The sequence below is a fragment of the Macrotis lagotis genome, chromosome 4 (assembly GCF_037893015.1).
Source record: "Macrotis lagotis isolate mMagLag1 chromosome 4, bilby.v1.9.chrom.fasta, whole genome shotgun sequence".
In the NCBI taxonomy this organism is placed as follows: Eukaryota; Metazoa; Chordata; class Mammalia; order Peramelemorphia; family Peramelidae; genus Macrotis; species Macrotis lagotis.
Window position 1 is genome coordinate 220,347,143 of NC_133661.1, and position 24,300 is coordinate 220,371,442.

Below are 24,300 nucleotides of genomic sequence, written 5' to 3' on the forward strand. Positions count from 1 at the left end.
AAATATATATTACTGTTTCCATTTTCCAGCAAGGGAACGCAGTCTCAGAGAAGTTAAGGGATTTGTCCAAAATCAGATAGCTGCAAAGTATAAGAATCTTTTGAGATTTTTGACATTTTGTTTTTCCATATGAATTTTATCATAGTTTGGTATAGTTCTGTAAAGTAACTCTTCAATAGGCTGATTGGTTTGGTTCAAAATCTGTAAATTATTTTAGGTAATATGCAATCTTATTATGTTGGCACGGTCCAATGATGAACAGTTAATATTTCTTTCATTGTTGAAATCTTCATTTCCATAAAGTAAGTTTTGTTGTATGATTCCTGTATGTATATATATATATATATATATATATATATATATATATATATATATCTTTATGGAAGGATTTTCTCTATTCTTTATACTTCTATAGTTATTTCAAGTGGAATTTCTCCTTATGCCTTATCCTGAATGGCTTTTATAAATGAATGGCTACTGACTTTTGTTAGGTAATTTTACATTCCTTTAATTTTTTGAAGTCATTGTTTCAATTAATTTTTAGATGAATCTTAGAGCAAATCTTTCATGATGATTTTCTTTTAGGTTTTTGCAAGGCAAATGGCGTTAAAGTGGCTTGCCCAAGGCCACACAGCTAGGTAATTATTAAGTGTCTGAGACCGGATTTGAACCCAGGTACTCCTGACTCCAGGGCCGGTGCTTTATCCACTGTGCCACCTAACCGCCCCTTTCATGATGATTTTTAGAATAACTTGATAGATTTATAAATTTAGAAAAATAAGAATTTTTAGATATATATTGAAGGTCAAATTCTACTCAATAAACATTTAAGATCGAGAGTCATAATTCAACTCAATAAATATTTGACACTTTACAATAATACAAAGTGCTGAGTTTGCAAAGATGGAAAACTAGACAGTCTCTTAAAGAAATTTGCAGTCTAGCTTCTGGATAAGAATAATTGTATATTGGGGCGGCTAGGTGCCACAGTGGATAAAGCACCGGACCCGGAGTCAGGAGTACCTGGGTTCAAATCCGGTCTCAGACACTTAATAATTACCTAGCTGTGTGGCCTTGGGCAAGCCACTTTAACGCCATTTGCCTTGCAAAAACCTAAAAAAAAAAAAGAAGAATTGCAAATAACTATAATAATATAAATTAGAACATGATGATCACATGAGGGGTTCAGCTGTGTTTGAATTGGGAAAGCAGAATGAGATGGGCTGAAAGAATGGCTCCAGCTTGGAGATGACATTGATTAGCTGGAGATCTTGTGACTTGCCCCAGATCTTACAAGTCCCACGTATCTGAGGTCACATTTGAACTCTGATCTTCTTGACTCCAGATCTTTCTCTCTATCTATTGTGCCATCAACTAACTACCTTGATTTTTGGGGGTCAGCAAAAGAAATAAAAATATGTGTCTATAGGATTCCTCCCTGATATCTGCATCCTGTTTTGTTTTTGTTTTTTGTTTTGCAAATGTAGAACAAATGGTACCTTTAACTTTTTTTTCCTTTTTTGTTTTTTAATAGCGGGGTAAAAGGTAAAGTGTGGCCTAAATCATGTTTAATTAGACCCATGTGGAAAACATAACAATTATCCATGCCAAACTTCCAACATTTTTCTTTACTTCATGTTCAATTATTAATAGTTACAGATGCACATATTCTCATCTTATGTTTTTGTAAGTGAAATAATTGAAACTTGTGCAGCATTGTAAGATGTCGTCAAGTTCTTTAAGTATCTTTATCCTAAAAGAATGTGCTTCTAGGGGTGGCTAGGTGGCACAGTGAATAGAGCACTGGCCTTGGAGTCAGGAGTACCTGGGTTCAAATCCGACCTCAGACACTTAATAATTACCTAGCCATCTGGCCTTGGGCAAGCCACTTAACCCCTTGAAAAATCTAAACAAACAAACAAAAAAGAATGTGCTTCTAGAAAGAGAATTCATAGAATTCATATCCCATTTATGGATTCATTTTCCCTTTGAGAATATAATGCTGCCATTTCTTAAACTTGGAATGAAACATGAACTTCCCCTTTCTTTGAGCCTATCTCAAAGCAGGGAATTCAGGGTATTTTTGGAAACAGGAGTAGAGAAGAAAACACAGAAGGAAGTGGCCATTTAATTAATTAATTAATTGTCCCCTCTGCTCCCAAGTTCTCATTTTAGAAAATATAGCAGAAAAATTATAAGATTTAGATAGAACTCGGAGGTCATCTTTAACATGATGCAAAATGAGCCAGGCATCAATTCACATTTTTCTTTTAGGCTTTGGATGTAGCAGTTTTGACTCTGTTGTAGTCTTTAGATTTTGTGTTTTGATCTTCCCTGTCACCATAGTAGCATTCTTTGGTTAGGTTCTTTATTATCTGCTCATTTTTTCCAGTCTTTTTTCTTGACTTTTGACTATGTTAAAGCCAGGCTCTGCTCCCAGGTTGGAGGGGGCACTGTTCTAAGCTTTAGACCTTTCTTGCTATTGCTCTCATAGCTAACTATTGAATCTGTATGTTTTCAGTTCTCCCAGGAAAGAATGATCTAAGGACAGGTGTAGTCACTGCTCTGTTGGCTTGTGCTCTGGTTTATAAGTGACCATAAGCACTGTTTGCTAGCTGGAACTGTGACCAAGGTCCCTGTTCCCTCACTACCACAAGCTCTTGTGTGCTGGTACTCCTTCTCACCTTAGGGCTGGGACTATGACCCAGGTCTGCAATCCAGATCTGCATATGGCAATTGAAGAGAGTCCTATACTCAATGCCCTGTAATTTGCTTCTGACTACTTGTCCTACCCCTTTATCTACTTTCCTACCCCCTATTTTCTGATCTGAGAACTATAGAAGCTGCTTCTGCTGCTGCTGATTCAATCACTGCAAACCTGTTGCTACTTTGCTGGGCTTGCATTTACACTGAGGAGCCTGAACTGTTCTGTGCGTTACCCCTTCCCCTGGTAGCACGGACTGTCTAAGTTGTCTTGGTCTGGAAAATTGTTTCACTCCATTTTTTGTGGGTTGTTACTCTAGAATTCATTCTGAGGCATTATTTATACAGTTACTTGGTGGGGGGGTGGGGCTGATTTGGGAGAGCTAAGGAAAGACCCTGCCTTTTCTGTGCCACCTTGATTCTGCCCTCTTGATGCAAAATGAAATAAGCAGAACCAGGAAAATAATATACATAATAACAACAATAATGCAGCTAGAAAGAATAAGACAAACCAGACTAAATACTGTTACCTTAAAATGATCAAGCTTGGCCCTAACAACTTTTCTCCTTTATTTTCTTAGGATGTGAAACTCCTATAGTGTCAGATATGGTGCTGCATTAGTTTTGTTTTTTTGTTGTTGTTGTTGTTGTTGTTATAAAAGATGTCTCTGTGTTAGGGAGAAGGAAGGGTCTTTTGGAGGAAATGCAGTGACATTAAAAAAAAGAGCAAAAGTTATAAAATTCTTTTTGAAAAGAGGTCATTTTTATATTCCTTGCTACGAACTGCCCAAATATTTTTGTTTATTTTAGAAGTTCTAAAAATTTTTGATCCTTTTGATCTTCCTCTCTCCTTGCTTCTCACTTCCCCAGTCTTGTTTGTAGGATTGAAAAGAATGCTGGAATTATACCTTGAAGAATGCTCCTACTCTATTGGTAAAAGTGAACCTCTTTGACTTTAGGAGGGAGAACTGTGAAATGATGGGAAGGAAGAGTTCACTAAATCAGTTGGACGCATGAATCAGATCATTGTGATATGGCTGGATTGCCTTCATGCCCATTGAAACTTATTGAGGATTCTAGGAAATAAAAGTTACTTGAGCTCCTTTCCCTTCTCTTTTGGGGATTTGAGGTCATGACATGAACATTGAGTGAGACCCATTCCTCTATTCTTTTTTTTTTTTAACATTCCAGGGATGAAGATTGTATATTCTTTTCTTAAGGGGGTGGGTGGGGGGAGTAGAATCATGGATGGAACTTGGTAAAAATGTAACACCTTAGTTTCCCAGAATTTTGGGAAATGCAATGTGTTAATACGGTGGAAAGATGGAGGAATGAAAGAGATACATATACATTTTAGAAGGATTGTCAGATTTCTGTTGTCATTTTATTTTGGTAAGTCATTTACTGATTTCATAGAAGTAACTTCCTTAAAAGGTTATCACTTAGTAAAATGGCATTGGATTTGCTGGACTAAACTTTTTCAGGTCTACTAAGTGAAAGGACAGTTTCTCTTGCCCTGAATACTTAATAGCAGAACTCTAAGAGGGAAAAAACCAAGCAGAAGATAAATGGGATGTTATGACTTTGGAGTCAGAAAGAATGGAGGTTAAATGTGGTCTCTACTGTTTTCTTACTAGTTGTATGACCCTGGGCAAGTCACAAAACCATTATCAACCTCAGCTTCCCTTTTAAATAGGCATAATAGTACCTGCCTCCCCTCCCAGCAGTTTTGTGAGGATCAGATATGATAATATTTGTAAAGGACTTTGTAACCTTTAAAGCACTATGTAAATATTAACTATTTTTGCTATGATCATAGCAAGGAACTGAGAGTTAATTTTAATGCTGAGCATAGAAGACAGAGAATAGACTGTTTAGATGGTTAGTGCCATTGCACTGTATTAGTGTTAGGATCTGTTGAGTTCAACCGATGATTAAATGGGTTCTTCCATGGGTCTGCTAAACAGTAAAACATTTCAACCTACAGGATTTTTTGGGGATTAGTCTGCATTTTTTAACAGAGAACTGCTGTTGGTACTCTTAAATACCAATATGATTTTGTTCTTTGTTTGCCCATAATAAGTATTTCTGAACTGTGGCTCTCTAAAGTCACTGGAATCGACCATCTCTTCACTGTCAGTAATTTTTTTTATCACTAATTTCTTTTCTTTTCTTAGATTTAGATTTAGTGCATACATCTTAGAATTCCAGCTCTGCCTCTGACCAAATGTGTCAATTTGGATTATGTGACTTTGGTCTCAGTTTCCTTTTTTGTAAAACACTGGTAGCGTATATCTGTGATATGCAATCCAAACTTTATATTCTTTGTAACTAGGAATTGCACAATGTAGGAATATGATGCAGTGGAAAGTCTGTTGACCTTTGAGTGATGATTTTGATATCATTGGTTATAGATTATATCATTATGCATTAGAGATTTTATCACAGATTAATTAAAAGCTACATTCTCATTTTAGAGATGAGCACATTGAGGTTCAAATAATTGACATGAGTAGCATAAAGTGACACAGGCAGTGAGTAGCCACTGAGATTTGAATCTGGTCCTCTTGACTACAAATCTTGCTCTCTTTCCAAATTTTGGTTCTGTCCTTTATTGCTTGTGTGACTTTGAAAGAGTTATTTAACTACTTTGAGTGAGCTTCACACTTCCCATTTGTAAAATAGGCTTGATGATTTGTAATTATGGTCCCTCCTGACCTTAGATCTGTGATATGATGTCTTAATCCCTTCCTTTTTTTTTCTTATCTTTGAGTTGTTTTCAGTTGTGCCTGACTCTTTATGATTCAATTTAGGATTTCTTGCAAAGATTCTGGAGTGGTTTTTCATTTCTTTTGCTACATTATTTTATAGTCAAGGAAACTTGAAATAAATAAACAATAAATGACAAGGCTCAGTGTCACACAGCTAGTCAATGTCTGAGGTCAAATTTGAACTTGGAAAGATGTGTCTTCCTGACTCTACACCCTGCTCACTATCCACTGCCCATTTTTTTAATAAGGAAATTTCATACCCAGAGAAAAGGTGCTCAAAGTAATTATTTAGGAGTAGAATTCCTAGAGGTTAGAACTCAGCTCTCCCAATTCAAAGTTTACTTTTCTTTCTGCCTATTATAATATAGTCCTACCCACCCCTATTAAAGAATAATTAACCATCTATTTCTCTTGTGTTGTTACTAGTAGTCACTAATAACTAAATGTCACTGCCTAAAAGTGGAAGGTATTTCATAAGAAAAAAAATTTGTGTGTTCCTAAGGCAATTAGTACTAATATACATAGGAAAGGGTTATTGCCTTGTTAAAGTGCTTCCTCCAGGTGACTCCCTGGCATGTTTAGTAAACTAACTTAAGAAACATCAGGAAGTCACAGGTTATAGGTTAGAAAGAACTACCTCATTGAGGAAATCTGGAGCAAGTCCTGTGATGGTGCAGGTGGCTCATAATTATTTTGTGAGATAGATATCCCTGGGGCTTGGAATGGGTGGAAAGGAAGTTGTCAAGTGTATTTAAGTGATATAGGAGTTGGTTCTTTTAGAAAATAAAGAATTTTTTTTTTTGCTAGAAAGGAAACATTTTGATAGGAAATAAAGATTTGTACACATGGATATATTTTATATCTAACTTGCTGTTTTGAACTCCAAATAAAATCATATTCATAGCAATATCATAGATTTTGAGCTAGATGTCAAAGGTCATATCTTCTAACCCCATCATTTTACAGATGAGACAATTGAACCATAGAGAGGATAGATTATTTGTCTAAGATCATAAAGTAGGAAATATGGGAGTCAGGATTTGAACCAAGGTCCTCTGAATTCAAATGCAGTGTTTCTGCATTTTCTAAAATTATGGAAGCTCTTAATATAAATCATTCAGTTTTATTTAGTGGTGTCCAACAAATGTGTGTGCACTTTCCTGCATTTCACTGAATTAATTGTAATTGTGATATTGAAAGCTAAAAAAAATTACAGAACTAAATTTTGAAAACTTCTTAAGTCTATTATAAACCATACCTCAATTTTATTTTGTATTTATCACTTTGTTTCAGAACAGTGATATAAAAATAAAATCACTGTACAGACCTGCCATAACATGCTGAGCATGTAGTATGATGTGGGCCTAGGAGTTGTGGTTGGGGAATGCCAGGAATCTTGGTCTCAGTTGTCATTGAATATTGCTCCGCCTCACAGTGCCTCAGGTCTCTTGTTTAGAAAGTTACAGCTTGCATAAACAGTTCAGATCCCCTGGGAGGATAGGTGCTTTGTGTGTGCTGTGGTGTTGGTAATGATCTGCTGTGTTACCTGAAGGCTAAGGTAAGTTAGGAGATTTCTCTATGGTCTTTTTTTCTTTCAGTATGTATATTTATATATTTAGGATATATTGTAGGCATATTTTCATACTTAGTCTCAATGTGAATTCAGATTCAAAATTTTAATTTTAATTTAGGTGATTTTTATTTTATATTTAAACTTAATCCACTCTCAAAAGCCACTAAAATATGTCTGAGGAATGGGAGTGGTGGGAATTGGAACTTATTTCAAACCTGTGATTAGGTATAACTTGCAAATACATTTCTAAGGTTAGAGGAGGCAAGATCCATATGGGAAAATTAGCCAAGTGGGATATTTAACCATCCTTTTCTTTTAAGATGATCTTCAATAATATAGTATGATACCTCTCCCTCCCTCCTTTCCCCCCCCCCCCCAAAAGAAGAAAATCCCAATAAATCTGTCTAAATGCAGACTAGACAAGAACTAGTATTCTCAAAATGTTTCTGTTTATGGGCAGGACATACTGGATGAATGTTGAGCTATATATATGACTGAGATACTGTTGCAGTATGCTAGGATATGCAATATGCTATATGCTATACCCTTTTCAGAAATACAAAGGATGGACCTTTTTACATGATAGATCCTAAATAATTCTCTTTAGTGCTTACTTGCCTGAAACAAACAAATTTAGGTCTGGAGAGACCTTTTTTTTTTTAAACTTTTTCATTTTATAGGTGAGGAAATGGGTTCAGAGAGGTTAAAGGTTGTGCCTGAAGTTATACATATAGTCAGTGGCAAAGTTAGACTTTGAAGCTGTATCTTTGAACTCTAAATCCAGTTCTATTTACTCCAACTATTGGAACAGACTTTATAACTAATTTGAAATGCTTTAAGTTTGTTTTTGAATGGAGGTCTTTGTAGTCTGGCCCTGGTAAAGCTCATATTTGAGGAAGAAGCAAGACTGCACAGGAAGAGTGAAGGTCATTGAAAGATTATTTAAGAGCTGAATGCCAAGAAGAGGGTACAGAAGTTGAAGCTGAATAACGGTTGACTATGTCTGAATGCAGAACTGCATCACTGGCCTCTTCTTAATATTGCAGAGGCATTATTAGTAAAGGGGATTGTTTAGGTTACCCTTGAGGTCTCTTTTAGCTCTAAATCTTTGATACTCTGAATTCTCTCCCCCACAGTCTGGGTTAAGTGACTTGCCTGAGGTCACACAGCTAGTAATTCTGGATTTTAATTTAGGTTCTTCCAACTGTGCTCTGTCTACTTCATCACCTAGCTGCCCCTTTGAATCTTTTTATAAGACACCCATTTTGGTACGGTATGCTGGCACTTCTATTTTGTATTTGATGGTAACTGCTTTCTGTGACATTTGTGAGGATAGCATTGGAAGGAAGGGAACTCAGTCTATACAATGAATTCTTCAGGACTAGGATGGTTCACTAGAAAGTATTTAGGGTTTAATGTAGGAAAATATTCCATCTTTTAGGTGTCAGGAACAAGATGGAAAAGTAAAGGTCAGGGTAGATAGGGATAGCAAGTCTGTAAGAAATCAAAAACACCCTGATTTAAGGATTCTTTGTTTTGTATAATAATTCACAAGTATAGCACTTTAGGTTTTACATTGTGTTTTACCTCATAAAAATCTGGAAGGCTTGGTAATATAAGGAATAGCATCACCATTTTGTAGAAGAGGAAAGGAAGACAGAGGTGGAATGACTTATTCGGGATCACATAAGTAGTGTAAGTAAGGATTCAAATTCAAGTCTCTGCTCTCCAATTTTAGATCACTATTCCACTGATATCATTTATTATAAAAGGAAAATTAGATATGTATAGGAATTTAAAAGGATCTCAGAGATCATTTAGTTCAGGCCTCTCATTTTTATAGAAACAAATCCTGAATAGTTATATGATATGCCAAGGAACACATATGTTGGATTGATATTTGAGATATATAGATATGTGTTTATATATACTATAATTACATATATATATATATATATATATATATATATATATGTAATTTTAAAAATACTGTTTACAAAACATCTCAAGACAGGACCCTTTAAAAACAGTACCTAACATTTATATATACCAGATTCTGTCTTAAGAACTTTAGAAAAATAATTTCATTTGATCCTCACAATAACTCTGGGAGGTAGGTGTTATTATTATCTCTGCTTTATAGATATGGAAACTGAGGCAAACAGAGGTTAAGTGACTTGCCCAGAGTCACGCAGCTTATTAAGTGTCTACTGTGAAATTTGAAGTCAAATCTTCCTGACTCCAGGCCCAGCACTTCAGGTGCAAGTGAATGTGGGGGGGGGGGGTGGATGGGGGAAGTGAGAAATGTCTTTCCTTTCTTTGGTAATTATTATCCTGTTTTTCTATGAAGATGACATGAATATCTCTTGTGCATTGGCATTGAGTTATCAGCATCTTCTAAGCACCTGGGTAGATTGTCTAATTACTGTTTTAGTATCAACAAAAAATGCATAAATATAAATTATTGTTGACAGTAGCTAATTTCCCTTCTACAAAAGGTAGCTTGTGCAGTAGTGGAAAGAACAACTGGGTTTAGGGGGCAAAAGCGTAAAGCTTAGCACTGCTATTTGTTTAGCTTTTTTGTATGGCCTTTCACAAGTAGTTCCCCCTCTCTTTGGCATCAGCTTCCTGATCTATAAAAGTGGAATGTTATATAAATGTTAGTCATGATAATAATGATAATGACCCATATGGCATTTTAAGTTTTACAAAGCACTTTAATATGTAATCTCATTTTATTTCTATGATATTATTTACATGATCTCTAAAGTCCCTCTTAGCTCAGAATCCTCTCACCTTAATACTAAATAAGATTTTCAAGGTTCCATTGGGGGAAAAAAAAGAATCCCTGCCTAATTATAACTTTTATCTGCTTCATGAACCACCTGTGAGAGAATCTCCTTCATTTAGTTGTCAGGTAGATTGAGAAGCTGAAAAACTTAGGTTCAACCATAGTTTTTATGATGGATTTTCTGTAAATACCTATGAGCACAGCCATGGTTCAGGGGTTGAATATTTGTCTGTCAGGGGTTACAGAGAAGCTCCTTTCTTAAAGTCATTTGAAGGAACTCCCTGTTCTTACACACCTGGCACCATGCCCCATAGCCTTTTTAAAGAGCCTCCCATAGAACTCCTGAGTAGAATCAGAGCCAGATGGGATATGATCCAGAGCTGCTGCATGCTTGTTCTTCCTTATGAAATGCTGCCAAAAGCATGTCTCATCCTAGGGATTCTGTTCATTCTCAGTTTATTTGGGGGAAATTAAAATGACTTGGTGATTACCTGGATCTCTAGGAATTCTGCTTTGTTATGTCTGAAGTAGTGTAACCAAGGTGATGAAACAAGGAAAAAAATAGCTTATTTACTGCTAGACATGTGATTCAAGAAGACAAGAGTTCAAAATGAGCCTCAGATATTTAGTAGCTATGTGATCCTGGGAAAGAATTTGTCTGCCTTAGTTTCCTCAAAGGCAAAATAGGATAATAACAGCACCTACCTCCCAGATTTGTTGGATATTTAAGCTGTAAAATGAGGCAATATTTGTACAGTACTTTTTAAAGTGAAGCACTGAATATCATGCTGAGCTTTCAGGAAATCTAGAGTTCAAATTCAGCCTAAGATGGTAGCTGTGTGACATTGGGCAAATTATTTCATAAAATTTGCCTCAGTTTCCTCATCTATACAATAAGCTGGAGAAGGAAATGGGAAAAAAAAACATTATATTTTGTCCTTTAAGAATACCCCAAATGGAGTCACAAAGATTTGAACATGACTGAAAGATGACTAAGCAACATCATTGCAAACCTTGAAGCATTTACTGTTATTCTATTTTCAGGTCCATTTGAAAAAGAGTCTAAATGAATTTTTGCTTGACATGGTCTGGAGTGATTAGTTTGCCCAATATATTTGTCTTCAAACTAAGATTACAAATTCTTACTCATCTCTAATATTTTAAAGATGGAACAAAAATGGTGGCTGTTTCTAACTCTAAATTTTCCTTATCTCCTTCAAAGTCCAGAACAGTTTTCTGTATACAATAAGTCATTTAATAAACATCTATTAAATGAATGAATGATGATTACTGTCATCAGAAAAAGCATTAACTTGGATACGATAGAGTTATATGTTATGATTCTGACAGGTGAAGCTCTCTAGTAAGTTACATTTATGAGAAAATGAGTTTAGATGTAGAAAAAAGTTAAGGATTGAACGAAATAACTAAATGATCATTGAAATAGGATTAAACCTTATCCATAGATCTGTGCCTGTATGTTTAAGATTTTTTTTCATGATGTGTAATTAGAATTAAACTAGAGAAATCTATGCCCAGAGGCATTGGGGTCACTGGAAATGAGGCAAAGTCTGGATTGTATAATTCTTACCTCTGGCTTAAGATATATTTTCACTTTGCTTTTTTTTAAAAAAAACCAAAAAGCTAACTCTAAGGATTATTTGGTCACAGGGTAATAGCAATTGAGCTAGATGTGACCCTGGAAGTTGTCTAAGATAATGGGTACATACAAAGGTCATACAAAGACAATGTAGTGCCAGGGAATAATTAGTGATTTTTGAAATACCATGGAGCTGAGTTCTAATCTTGTTATAATTGTTTATTATCTCTGTGACCAATTATTCACTATAAATTTTATTCTCATCTATAAAATATGACTAGTTGACTAGTTGACTTCCAGTTTCTAACTCCTAATCTCTGATCCTGGTCTAGCCTCCTTGTTTTATAGAAGAAGAAAGAAGTCTAGATGGGTTAGGTATCTTTGCTAAAGTTATACAATGAATAGATGAAAACTTGGATTTGAACTTATATTTTCTGATAGGATATTCAGCATTCTTTCTTTTTTTTTTTTTTTTTGCAAGGCAAACGGGGTTAAGTGGCTTGCCCAAGGCCACACAACTAGGTAATTATTAAGTTTCTGAGACTGGATTTGAACCCAGGTACTCCTGATTCCAGGGCCGGTGCTTTATCCATTGTGCCACCTAGCTGCCCCAAGCATTCTTTCTACAACACAGGTTGAATTCATATATTATCTATCTGTTTATCTGTCTACCTACCTACCTACCTACCTATCTAAAAACATACCCACCTGTTTGACACACTATGAGGTGATCTTGGAAAAGATATAGGGGCAGCTAGGTGGTGTAGTGGATCGAGCACTGGCCCTGGAGTCAGGAGGACCTGAGTTCAGATGTGATCTCAGACATAATAATAATTGCCTAGCTGTATGATCTTGGGCAAGTCACTTAACCCCATTACCTTGGCCCCCCCCCAAAAAAACCCAAACATGTCTTCAGGGGGCAACTAGGTGGCATAGTGGATAGAGCACTGGCCCCGGAGTTGGGAGGACCTGAGTTCTAATCTTGCTTCAGACAGGTAATAATAATTGCCTAGCTGTGTGACCTTGGGCAAGTCATTTAACTCCATTGCCTTAAATAAAAAAAAAGGAAAAAGAAAGAAAAGATATGATCAGTGGGTCCTCATTGATTCTGTAAGCACTAAATGCTGTTTCAGAGCATTTTTTTCCAGGGACCATAGGAAAATAAGCATTAGATATAAAGCTTACCCTAGGTAGAAGAGAATATAGACATAGCTTACCTCAGCTATGCACTTAACTGCCATGTTCACTCACTGGCTGATTTCAGGAAGATTTGCCACACACCAAGAGGAGTTGATAGTCATTTCATTCTCAGATAACATTTCATAGGTATCATTTCCTGATCCCATGGTGTGTGTAGGCACAAGTTCATGTGACTGTGTTAACTTGTTGGGTCAGTTTATCCAGTACATAAGCCCTGCTGTAGATCCACCCAACAACCTTGTCAGAGATAGGAAAGTGTTGAAATGAAGAATAGTTAACATAGTTTTTGAATGAGTTTGATGAGATGTGCCCTGACTCAATCTGAAGGCTAATCCTAGAATTCATATCTGGTGACTTGCTTGTTTTCTTTTTGGTGAAAAAAATCATCTTATTGTATTGTATTATATCAACCAATAAAAGGAGAACAGGTGGATCTTTCTCAGAATGGGAGCTCAGAATAGGTTCAAATCCCTGAGTCTGTTTTGCTTACTGATGCATTGAAAATGTATAAAAAATATTCAAAATTAATTTTTTGTAATAAAATTAGAGTTGAAATCTTTCCCTAGGAGATGTGTGTGTGTGTGTGTGTGTGTGTGTGTGTGTGTGTGTGTATCTCATAAGGGTTTTTAACAAAATAGAATGATGACCTCGAGGATCTGTACCACAAGAGGCAACAGGTTAGGACTTCAATTTGAGGCCCAGAAACCCAATAATAAGTCTGGTTGCTTACAGCTATATTCTTTGAACAACTGGTATTACCAGCCATACCATGCAGGGAGGTTATCACTGGTCATCCTCTAAATCCCAGCAGCCCAAGGGATCTTCCTTGCAGTAGTGAAATTGCAAGGATCTCTGTGAAACCCTTGCTCTGAAGTTAGCTTTTAGCTTGTTTTCATTTCAGTGGAATTAAGGATTGGAATCCCTTATCTTTTTGAATTTCTGGCATTTGAGAAGATGTCATTTTGAATGAACTAAAAGTAAAATGGCATAGTGAAAAAGAGGACTGGACTTGGAGTCAGGAGAAATGTATTGTATTCTGATTCTACTTCAAGCAATTAAGTGTGACTTTGACAGTTTCTTGAATCTGAGTTTTGTTCCCTCACCTGAAAAATAGGGATAATCATGAATGAATGAATGAAGCATTTAGAAGAATGTTCTTACATACAAAACCCTGTTTTTACTGCTGGGAATACAAGCAAAAAAGTAAGACTGTCCCTTATACCAGTGGTCATAGTACAGACTGTAATTTGACTTGTTTGACATTTTCTCCTTAGTTTCCCCACTATTTCAGCTAGATAGATTTGCCTGCTCTGTGAGTAGTAGTTTGAAGTTGCCAAGACTTTTGGAAAGGGTGGGAACAGACAACAGATTTCAAAATGGAGCTTTTAACAAATACAGCTTCAGGAAAGGATTCTTCTTTAAGTTTTAGTGGTTATTATTATTATTATTATTATTATTATTTTTTGGATTGTACTTTTACCTGATTTCTTAAGAGCAGGGAGTTGCTGGTGAGAAACCCCTACCCATCTTTCTACCTCCACCTTTCCTGAAGACATGCAGGAAATCCTCACTGCGGGTCCCAGATTCCATGTTGCCTCTTGTACTTGCACTTACAGGACTAGAAAGTCTTGTAAACTCTAAAGTATCTATATAACTGACCTAGTATCACAAATCTTGTGCTTTTATTATACTAGAGAGGGAATGTGTTATCAGATTGGGATTAGTATACTGGTTTCAAATGTCAGCCTTGTTGCTTACTATAGGCAAATTGTTAAACTTTCTTGGTAATTAATTTCATCATCTAAAAATGAGAGAATTGGAATAGATGAACTCTAAGGTTCCTTTTAATCACTATTCTATGAATGTGACTTATTCCTTCCTGTTCTTTTTTTTATCATATCTTATTCTCCTTTAAATTATTTTTGTCAAGAACTAAATATACATAAAAATTAACATTTCAATAAATAAAGAAAAAAGGATATTGCATATGAAACTATAAATTTTAATGCTCCACTATTGTCTTACTTCTCTGTGCCCCCTTCTGAAACTGCCTTCTATGCTTTTCTAGGTGTTTTTAATGATTCATTGGAGTTCTTTTTATCCATTATTTTACTCTCTTCTTCTAAATAAAAAGTACAAAGCCTTTACTTTTAAACAAGCACATTTTTCAAAACAAAATTTCAAATTAGCAGTAAATGAAAAAATATATATCTAATATATATATCTAGTTGTATATATATATATATATATATATATATGTAAATTTTGTACCACTCTCATTCCTTCTCCTTAAAGAGGTGAGAAATAGGATTTCTTATATAGTCCAAAAGATATGTCTTAATCTTCATCTTTACATTAAGGTTTTTCAGTCTTTCAAAGTTATTTGTTTTTTGTACTGATGTTATCACATAGATTTTTTTTTTCCTATTTTGTATCAATTTGTGCTGATCTTTGAAAATTTCAATTTTCCTCAAATTTTTCTTTGACAGCTTTTATAGTAGGAATATCCCAGTAATTTCATCTACCATAGAATTCCAGACCTGGAGTCAAGATAACTTTAGTTCAAATCCAACTTCATACTCTTACTAGCTATATGATTCCAAGACAAATGACTTAATCTCTCTTTGCCTCAGTTCATGCATAGCATTTATCTTCCAGGAATATTATGAGGATAAAATAAAATCATTGTAAAGTATTCATCACATTTCTTGACAAATAGCAAATGCCATATAAATGTTAGCTGCTATTTTTTTTTATTTTAAGCATTCAAAATTACCATTTTGCAATCTTTATTCTTGATTTGGTCATGACCCCTGCCTATTAGATATTGATATAAAATTAATTTTTCTCAGACTGCTCTCAGTAACATTTGATGAAAAATGACATTTCCCCCTCAGTATCTGAGGTCCTTGGGTTTAAAAAACACTATCTTAAGAATGTTCAGTTGTTTCTGCTTTTCAGGAAGTATAGTGATTCTTGTTATATATAATGTCCATTGTTGATGATATACATTTTAAATTTTTCTATTTTTTTCCCCCCAACTTTGTGCTTGGTTCAAAAATTCCTTGTTGCTTTTTAATTAAGAATACTTTCTTTGAAGCTCTATGAAGTAGATATTATTATCCCATTTTGCAGATAATGGCAATATTATTCAGAGAGATTATGACCTTTCTTCTATTGCACATTTATGAATTATTGGAGCCAAGACTCAATCTTTTATCTTAGATAGTTCTATCTAATGTGCTGTGTTGCCTCTCTTTGTAGTTCTTATATTTGAATGCAGAATGGAAAGGGGCTCACATCTTCTGCATATATGCAAGGCATCCTAACAATTTCTTTTTACTTATATCTATGATCACTGGCAAAGAAGACCCTAAAGTCTCCCTGAACTGTGCCTGGAACAGATGCTTGAATTCACAGTAAACTCCCTCATAGTGTGATTGTTCCTTAGCAAACCTGCCATCCATGAAGGGAGTCTTGTTAATGAGTTGGCAGATTCTATTAATGTTGCCATTTGTAAGACAGTGAGGCACTCTGAATAAGAATGAGAAATGGGAAAGAGGAAGGAAAAGGAGTCAACTTTGCATCTGAGATTGTGGATATTCTCTGATTTTCTGAAGATGAATAGTTAATGATAATGCTATTGGCAAAAGTAACATACTTCCCATCTTCTTTCTTTTTTTTTTTGAACTGCAAATTCAAGTATCTCAAAAAGTGAAATGAATCAGCAGATGCTAAAACATGTCATTTATACTTTCAGGTTTGAATCTATCTTTTTTTTATGGGTAAATCTTAAAACATGAGGAATGTACTAGGCTTTTGTCTTATACTGACAGTGAGGAAGGTGAAGATAATGAACCTCTTTATGACTACTGAGGACAGAGCTTTCAATTCTGGCTGGCATGGTTGAAGAGATTAATTGGAGTCTCAACTCTGCCATTTAGCTTTTTGACCTTAATCAAGTTACTTTGCAATTTTACTGCCCCAGAATGAAAGTATAGGCTAGATAAAGTCCCTTCTGACTTTAAAGTTTTAAATGTCCTTTTCCTTTGATGATAAGAGCCTTCTTTTGAATAAACACACCTTTGTTAATCATCACTGCCTTCATAGCTTATTAAGTAGTGGCCAAAGAGAATTAGGAAAACCCAGTCTTTTAATACTAACATATATTCACATATAAAAGGCATTCAGATTCAAAATATAAAGATTAAACCAATACAATAATAAGAAGTATGTCACATTGAAACACTGACCTTGGTACAAATTCTAATAGTTACTAATTGTATGACTTTATCTGTAGTCTTCTGTTTCCTTATCTGAAAAATGAGGGGGCTGGAATTGATTTCTTTTGTTTTTTTGTTTTTTGCAAGACAATGGGATTAAGTGACTTGCCCAAGGACACACAGCTAGGTAATTAGGAATTGATTTCTAAAGTTCCTTCTAACTTTAGATATATTAGATTTATTTAGATATTTATTAGACATAATTAGATATATTTTATGAATATATCAAGGAAAATTCCCATGTTGGTAAATAGCAAAAAGATTTGACTAACTGAAGAATATAACTGCCTACCAAGCACAGCAATCAGTAACCATAAGTATTTCTTAGGTGCCTATTATGTGTTGGGCGCTGAGGTAATAAATACAATACAAAAAAAAGTAGCTATTAGCTCTGGAAACAAAATAGTGATCCATTTTCTTAAACTTTTAGAGATAGGTGGTGCCATGGGGACAGCTAGATAGTATAGAGGATAGAGTTCTGGGTCAGGAGTAAGAAAGATTCATTTTCCTGAATTCAAAATCTGACCTGGGCAAGTCATTTAATTCTGTCACTTGATGATCTTATGTACCATCACTGTAACTTATGTAACATATGTAACTTATTAAAAACTTGAACTAAAAGTATTGTTGTTCAGTTATTTCAGTGGTGCTCAACTTGGCAAAGATACTAGACTGGTTTGCCATTTCCTTCTTTAGATCATTTTATAGTTAAGAAAACTCCAGGTCATATAACTAGTAAGTGTCTGAATTCAGCTCTTCCTGACTCCAGATCCATCACCCACCTACCCAAAAACATTGCTCTACCATAATGGAACTTAGACTAGAAGAAGGGAAGAAGGAACTAGCAATGCTAATGATATGTGATAAGTACTTCAGAGAGTACAAAGGAAAATGAAGTGGGGTTGGAGGATGTTGCAGAGATGATCATTGAAGAAGGTGTCAGGGATGAATAGGAATTCATCAACTACAGGGGGAAGTGCCTTTGATGAAGAGGCAGAGTATGTACCAGAGGGATTTGTGTATGAAGTGACGAAGTGACAGGATCTGACATTTGGATGTGGGAGTCAAGAGACATGGGAAATTGATGGAAAAAAAGCATAATATTCCATAATATTTTTAGTTTAAACTTATATGTGTATATATACATATATGTATATATATATATATAATATATATACAAGACCTCACAGTTTTAAATACCTTGATGCATTTTTGTTATTGTTTCTTCTTTTTGCTTTTCTAAGAGTTCCTTTGTAATTTTTCTCTTTTAACCTTAGGACAGGGACTATTTTCACAAAGTTGAGTGACTAAGAATAAATTAGAAAGGGTATATTCTTCATTACTGATTTATGCCAAAAGAATGTGAATCTCAAGACTTCAAAACAAAGATAAGGTTAAATGGTTAACTTAATCCATAAGAACTGAAACCTCTGGACCTCACAATTTCAATTTGTTTGCAAAGACAAATCTACCAAGCTATGAGCAGTTGTTAAACTGAAACCAAAACTAGTAGGAAAGTTTATTAACATTATTTAAATGGTGAATTTTATCTTCCTGAGTGTCTCCCCTCCCTACTCCCAGTTCTATAGTTTTATTTTTTAAATTTTTTTTATTGTTTTTTTTAATTTTACAGTCCCCCCCCAATCTCACTTCCCTCCCCTCAACCTCCATGGAAGGAAGTCTGAGAGTCTTCATATTATTTCCATGCTATACATTAATCAAAACTGAATGTGTTGAGAGAGAAATCATATTCTTAAGGAAAAATAAAATATAAGAGAGCAAAATTACATAATAAAAGACTTTTTTTTTAAATTAAAGGCAATAGTCTTTGAAATCTTTGTTTAAACTTCACAATGGTATTCTTCATCACAGATACCTCAAAATTGTCCCTGATTGTTTTATAGATGAAATGAACAAATCCATCAAGGTTGATCATCAACCCCATGTTGCTGTTAGGGTGTACAATATTCTTCTGGTTCTGCTTATCTCACTCAGCATCAGTTCATGCAAATCCTTCTCTGAATTCCCATCCTTCCTGGTTTCTAATAGAACAGTGGTGTTCTATAACATACAAATGCCACAATGTGTTCAGCCATTCTCAAATTGATGGACATTCACTCAATTTTCAATTCTTTGCTACCACAAACAGGGCTGCTATGAATATTTTTGTACAAGTGATGTTTTTAACCTTTTGCATGATCTCTTCAGGGTATAGATTCAGTAGTGGTATTGCTGGATCAAAGTGTATGCACATTTTTATTGCCTTTTGGGCATAATTCCAAATTGCTCTCCAGAAAGGTTGGATGAGTTCACAGCTCCACCAGCAATGTAATAGTGTCCCAGATTTCCCACAACCCTTCCAACAATGATCAGTATCCTTTCTGGTCATATTGACCAGTCTGAGACGCATGAGGCGGCACCTCAGAGAAGCTTTAATTTGCATTTCTCTAATATGTAATGATTTAGAGCAATTTTTCATGTGACTATGGATCGCTTTGATTTCTTCATCTGTAAATTGCCTCTGCATATCCTTTGACCATTTTTCAACTGGGAAATGGTTTGTTTTTTGGTTTTTTTATAAATTTGAGTCAGTTCTCTTTATACTAGTTGTAAAAAATTGTTTCCCAATTTACTACATTTCTTTTGATCTTGGTTACTGTAGTTTTGTTGGTGCAAAAGCTTTTTAATTTAGTGTAATCAAAATTATCTAGTTTGTTTTTAATGATATTCTCCATCTCTAATTTGGTCATAAACTGCTTCCTTTTCTATAGATCTGACAGGTAAACTATTCCTTGATCTCCTACTTTGTTTATAATATTGTCTTTTATGTGTAAATTCTATACCTATTTTGATCTTATCTTGGTATAGGAAGTGAGATGTTTCTGCCATACTAATTTCCAATTTTTCCAGCAGTTTTTATCGAGCTGAGTTTTTATCCCAGAAGCTAGATTCTTTGGGTTTATCAAGCAGCAGTGTACTATAATCATTCCCTGCTAACTCTATTGTACCTTGTCTATTACACTCTCCACCAATCTATTTCTTAGACAATATCAGATATTTTTGATAACTGATGCTTTATAATATAATTTTAGATCTGGTAGGGCTAAGCCATCTTCTTTTACACTTTTTTTCCCATTAAATCCCTGGAAATTTTTGACTTTTTATTTATCCATATGAATTTACTTACAATTTTTTTCTAACTCAAAGTAATTTTGGGGAATTTTGATTGGTAGGGAGTTCTATAGTTTTAAATACAGGCATTACTACTCATTAGCAAAAATAGTATATGAAAATTTTTAAATGAAAATTAATGGTAAGTAATGTGTATTATTTTGTCAGAATTCTAAAAATTCAATTTTAAAACAATTCTAAAACTGAAAAAATTAGTCATGGAAATATGTTCACCTAACATCTCAGTATTTGTAAACTTATAGGAATGCTTATTTTTTTAAAAAAATATAAATCAACAGAAGAATATGATTCTGTATACATAATTTTGCTTTATAAAATTTAAAAAATTTTTTTTTATTCTCAATTAAAAGTCCTGTAAAATGAGCATTTCTATATATATATTCTACATCACTTAGATGAGGATTATATGTGAAGTTATAAGGATTCATTTTATACCACTTCTTTTAAAGAAACAATTATAATAAACTTCACAGATTACTTTTCTATCTGTCCTGCTTATCTCTGTCTCCTTCTGAAGTTTTTATTATTTTGGGGGGATTTTAGAAAATATTTTATTAATCCTCTTTTTTTTTTTGGTGTCATTACTATTAACCATCCTATCTTCTCAATTCACATTCCCCAGTAAAAACAGAGGGAAAACAAATTTTGTAACAGGTGTAACAGTTGACCATAGTTAAGTAAAATAAATAAACATACCTAATGGGGTGTGTGTGTGTGTGTGTGTGACTTTTCCTACCATGCATTCATTACATCTCTATCAGGAGGTAAGTAACCACTCTTTAGCACAGGTTTTCTGGAAGTGTATTTAGCCATTGCTTTGATCAGAGTTCTGAAATCTTTCTTTTTTTTTCCTTCAGAAAGATTTTATTGATTTCGAGTTTTACAATTTTTTCTGCCATTCTTGCTTCCCTCCCCGACCCCTCCACAGAAGGCATTCTGTTAATCTTTACATTGTTTCCATGGTATACATCTCAGTTGAATGTGATGAGAGAGAAATCATATCGTTAAGGAAGAAAAATAAAGTATAAGAGATTGCAAAATTACATAATAAGATAACAGATTTTGTTCAAAGTCCACAATTCTTTCTCTGGATACAGATGATATTCTCTATTGCAGATAGCCCCAAATTGTCCCTGGTTGTTGCACTGATGGAATGAGGAAGTCCATCAAGGTTTATCAGCACCCCCATGTTGCTGTTAGGTTTACAGTGTTTTTCTGGTTCTGCTCATCTCACTCAGCATCAATTCATGCAAATCCCTCCAGGCTTCCCTGAATTCCTCGCCCCCACCCCGTATCTAATAGAACAGTAGTGTTCCATGACATACATGTACCATAGTTTGTTGAGCCATTCCCCAATTGAAGGACATTCACTTAATTTTTGATTCTTTGATGCTATGAATATTTTTGTACAAGTGATGTTTTTATCCTTTTTCATAATCTCTTCAAGGTACAGACCCAGTAGTGGTATTGCTGGTTCAAAAGGTCTGCACAAATTTATTGCCCTTTGGGCATAATCACAGATTGCTCTCCAGAAAGGTTGGATGAGTTCACAGCTCCATCAACAATGTATGAGTGTCCCAGATTTCCCACATCCCCTCTAACATTGATCATTGTCCTTTCTGGTCATATTGGCCAGTCTGAGAGGTGTGAGGTGGTATCTCAGAGATACTTTAATTTGCATTTCTCTAATAAGTAATGATTTAGAACAATTTTTCATATGACTATGGATTCCTTTGATTTCCTCTTCTATAAATTGATTTTGCATATCCTTTCACCATTTGTTAATTGGGGAATGTCTTTTTTTAAAATTTGACTCAGTTCTCTATATATTTTAGAAATGAGTTTGTCAGAAATACTAGTTGTAAAAGTTGTTTCCCAATTTACTACATTTCTTTTGATCTTGGTTACAGTGGCTTTACCTGTGCAAAAGCCTTTTACTTTAATTTAATCAAAATTATCTAGTTTGTTTGTAATGATATTTTCCATCTCTTCCTTGGTCATAAACTGCTTCCCTTTCCATAGATCTGACAGATAAACTATTCCTTGATCTTTAAGTTTGCTTATAATAATGATTTTTATGTTTAGATCCTGTATCCATTTTGATCTTATCTTGGTATAGGGTGTGAGGTGTTGGTCTAATCTAAGTTTTTTCCATACTAACTTCCAATTTTCTGAACAGTTTTTATCAAAGAGAGATTTTTTTTTATCCTCAAAGCTGGACTCTTTGGGTTTATCAAACAGCAGATTACTATAATTATTTCCTGCTATTGTCCACTTTGTCCATTCCACTGATCCACCACTCTATTTCTTAGCCAATACCAGACAGTTTTGATGACTGATGCTTTATAATATAATTTTATGTCTGGTAAGCCTAAGCCACCTTCTTTTGCACTTTTTTTCATTGACTCCCTGGGAATTCTTGACTTTTTATTTCTCCATATGAATTTACTTACAACTTTTTCTAACTCACTGAAGTAATTTTTTGGAATTTTGATCAGTAGGGCACTAAACAGGTAGTTTAGTGCTGGTTGAATTGTCATTTTTATTATGTTAGCTCGACCTATCCATGTTCAGTTGATGTTTGCCCAGTTATTTAATTCTGATTCTATTTGTGTGAGAAGTGTTTTGTAAATTGTTTTCAAAAAGTTTTTGAGTCTGCCTTGGCAGATAGACTCCAAGGTATTTTATATTATCTGAGGTTAATTTGAGTGGGATTTCTTTTTTAGCTCTTTCTGCTGTATCTTGCTAGTCATATATAGAAATGTTGGGAATTTATGAGGGTTTATTTTATATCCTGTGACTTTGCTAAAGTTGCTAATTATTTCTAGTAAATATTTAGATGATTTTTTTGGGATTCTTTAGGTATACCATCATGTCATCTGCAAAGAGTGAGAGTTTTGTCTCTTTCTTCCCAATTCTAATTTCTTCAATTTCTTTTTCTTCTCTTATTGCTAAGGCTAACACTTCTAATACAATATTGAATAGTAGTGGTGATAATGGACACCCTTGTTTCAAATCCTGATCTTATTGGGAATGCCTCAAGCCTATCCTCATTGCATATAATGCTTGTTGATGATTTTTGATAGGTTTGTTATAATTAATTATGATAGCAGTTTTCCTAATATTGAACCAACACCCTGAATCCCTGGAATAAATCCTACTTGGTCATACTGTATTATCCTAGTGATAATTTGTTGTAATCAATTTGCTAAGATTTTATTTAATATTTTGGCATCTATATTCATTAGGGAGATAGGTCTATAATTTTCTTTCTCTGTTTTTACCCTTCCTGGTTTAGGCATCACTACCATATTGGTGTCATACAAAGAGTTAGGCAGAGTTCATCTTCACCTATTTTTTCAAAGATTTTATATAGAATTGGAACCAATTATTCTTTAAACTTTTGATAGAATTCACTTGTGAATCCATCTGACCCTGGAGATTTTTTTCTTACAAAGTTCAATAATGGCTTGTTGAATTTCTTTATCAGATATAGAGTTGTTTAGGTTTTTAATTTCCTCTTAACTTAACCTGGGCAACTTATATTTTTGTAAATATTCATCCATTTCACTTAGATTGTCAAATTTATTGGCATAGAGTTGGGCAAAATAATTATGAATTATTACTTTAATTTCCTCTTTATTGGTGATGAGTTTACCTTTTTCATTTATGATACTAGTAATTTGGTTTTCTTCTCTCTCTTTTTTTAAAAATCAAATTAACCAGATGTTTATCAATTTTATTGGTTTTTTTCATAAAACCAACTCTTGGTTTTATTTATTAGTTCAATAGTTTTCTTGTTTTTGATTTTATTAATTTTTCCTTTAATTATTGGGATTTCTAATTTGGTTTTTAATTAGGGGTTTTAATTTGTTCTTCCCTATTTTTTTAGTTGCATATTTTATTCATTGATTTCCTCTTTCTCTAATTTATTCATGTAAGCATTTAAAATATAATATATCCTCTGACAGCTGCCTTATGTGAATCCCATAGGTTTGATATGTTGTTTCATTATTGTCATTAGCTAGGATGAAATAATTTATTCTTCTATAATTTGTTGTTTGATCCACTCATTTTTTTTTAAAATGAGGTAATTTAGTTTCCAATTAGTTTTGGTTCTGTATCTCCCTGGTAGAGTATTTTTGTTGCCTTATGATCTGAGAAAGATATATTCACTACTTCTGCCT

At 34.2% G+C, this 24,300-nt stretch overlaps 1 protein-coding gene across 2 annotated transcripts in view; it reads left to right on the top strand.

Moving 5' to 3' along the window:
• The window catches only part of STXBP6 (syntaxin binding protein 6), a 363,404-nt gene that overhangs the window by 53,713 nt on the left and 285,391 nt on the right, over nt 1-24,300 (top strand). The window contains exon 1 of one of the 2 annotated variants that reach the window (XM_074235403.1): nt 1,098-7,032. The exons of the other annotated variant lie outside the window; for it this stretch is intronic. The gene's annotated coding sequence lies outside the window, so the exon portion shown is untranslated. Of the gene's footprint in view, nt 1-1,097; nt 7,033-24,300 lie in introns of those variants that run through there. 2 annotated transcript variants of the gene reach the window in all.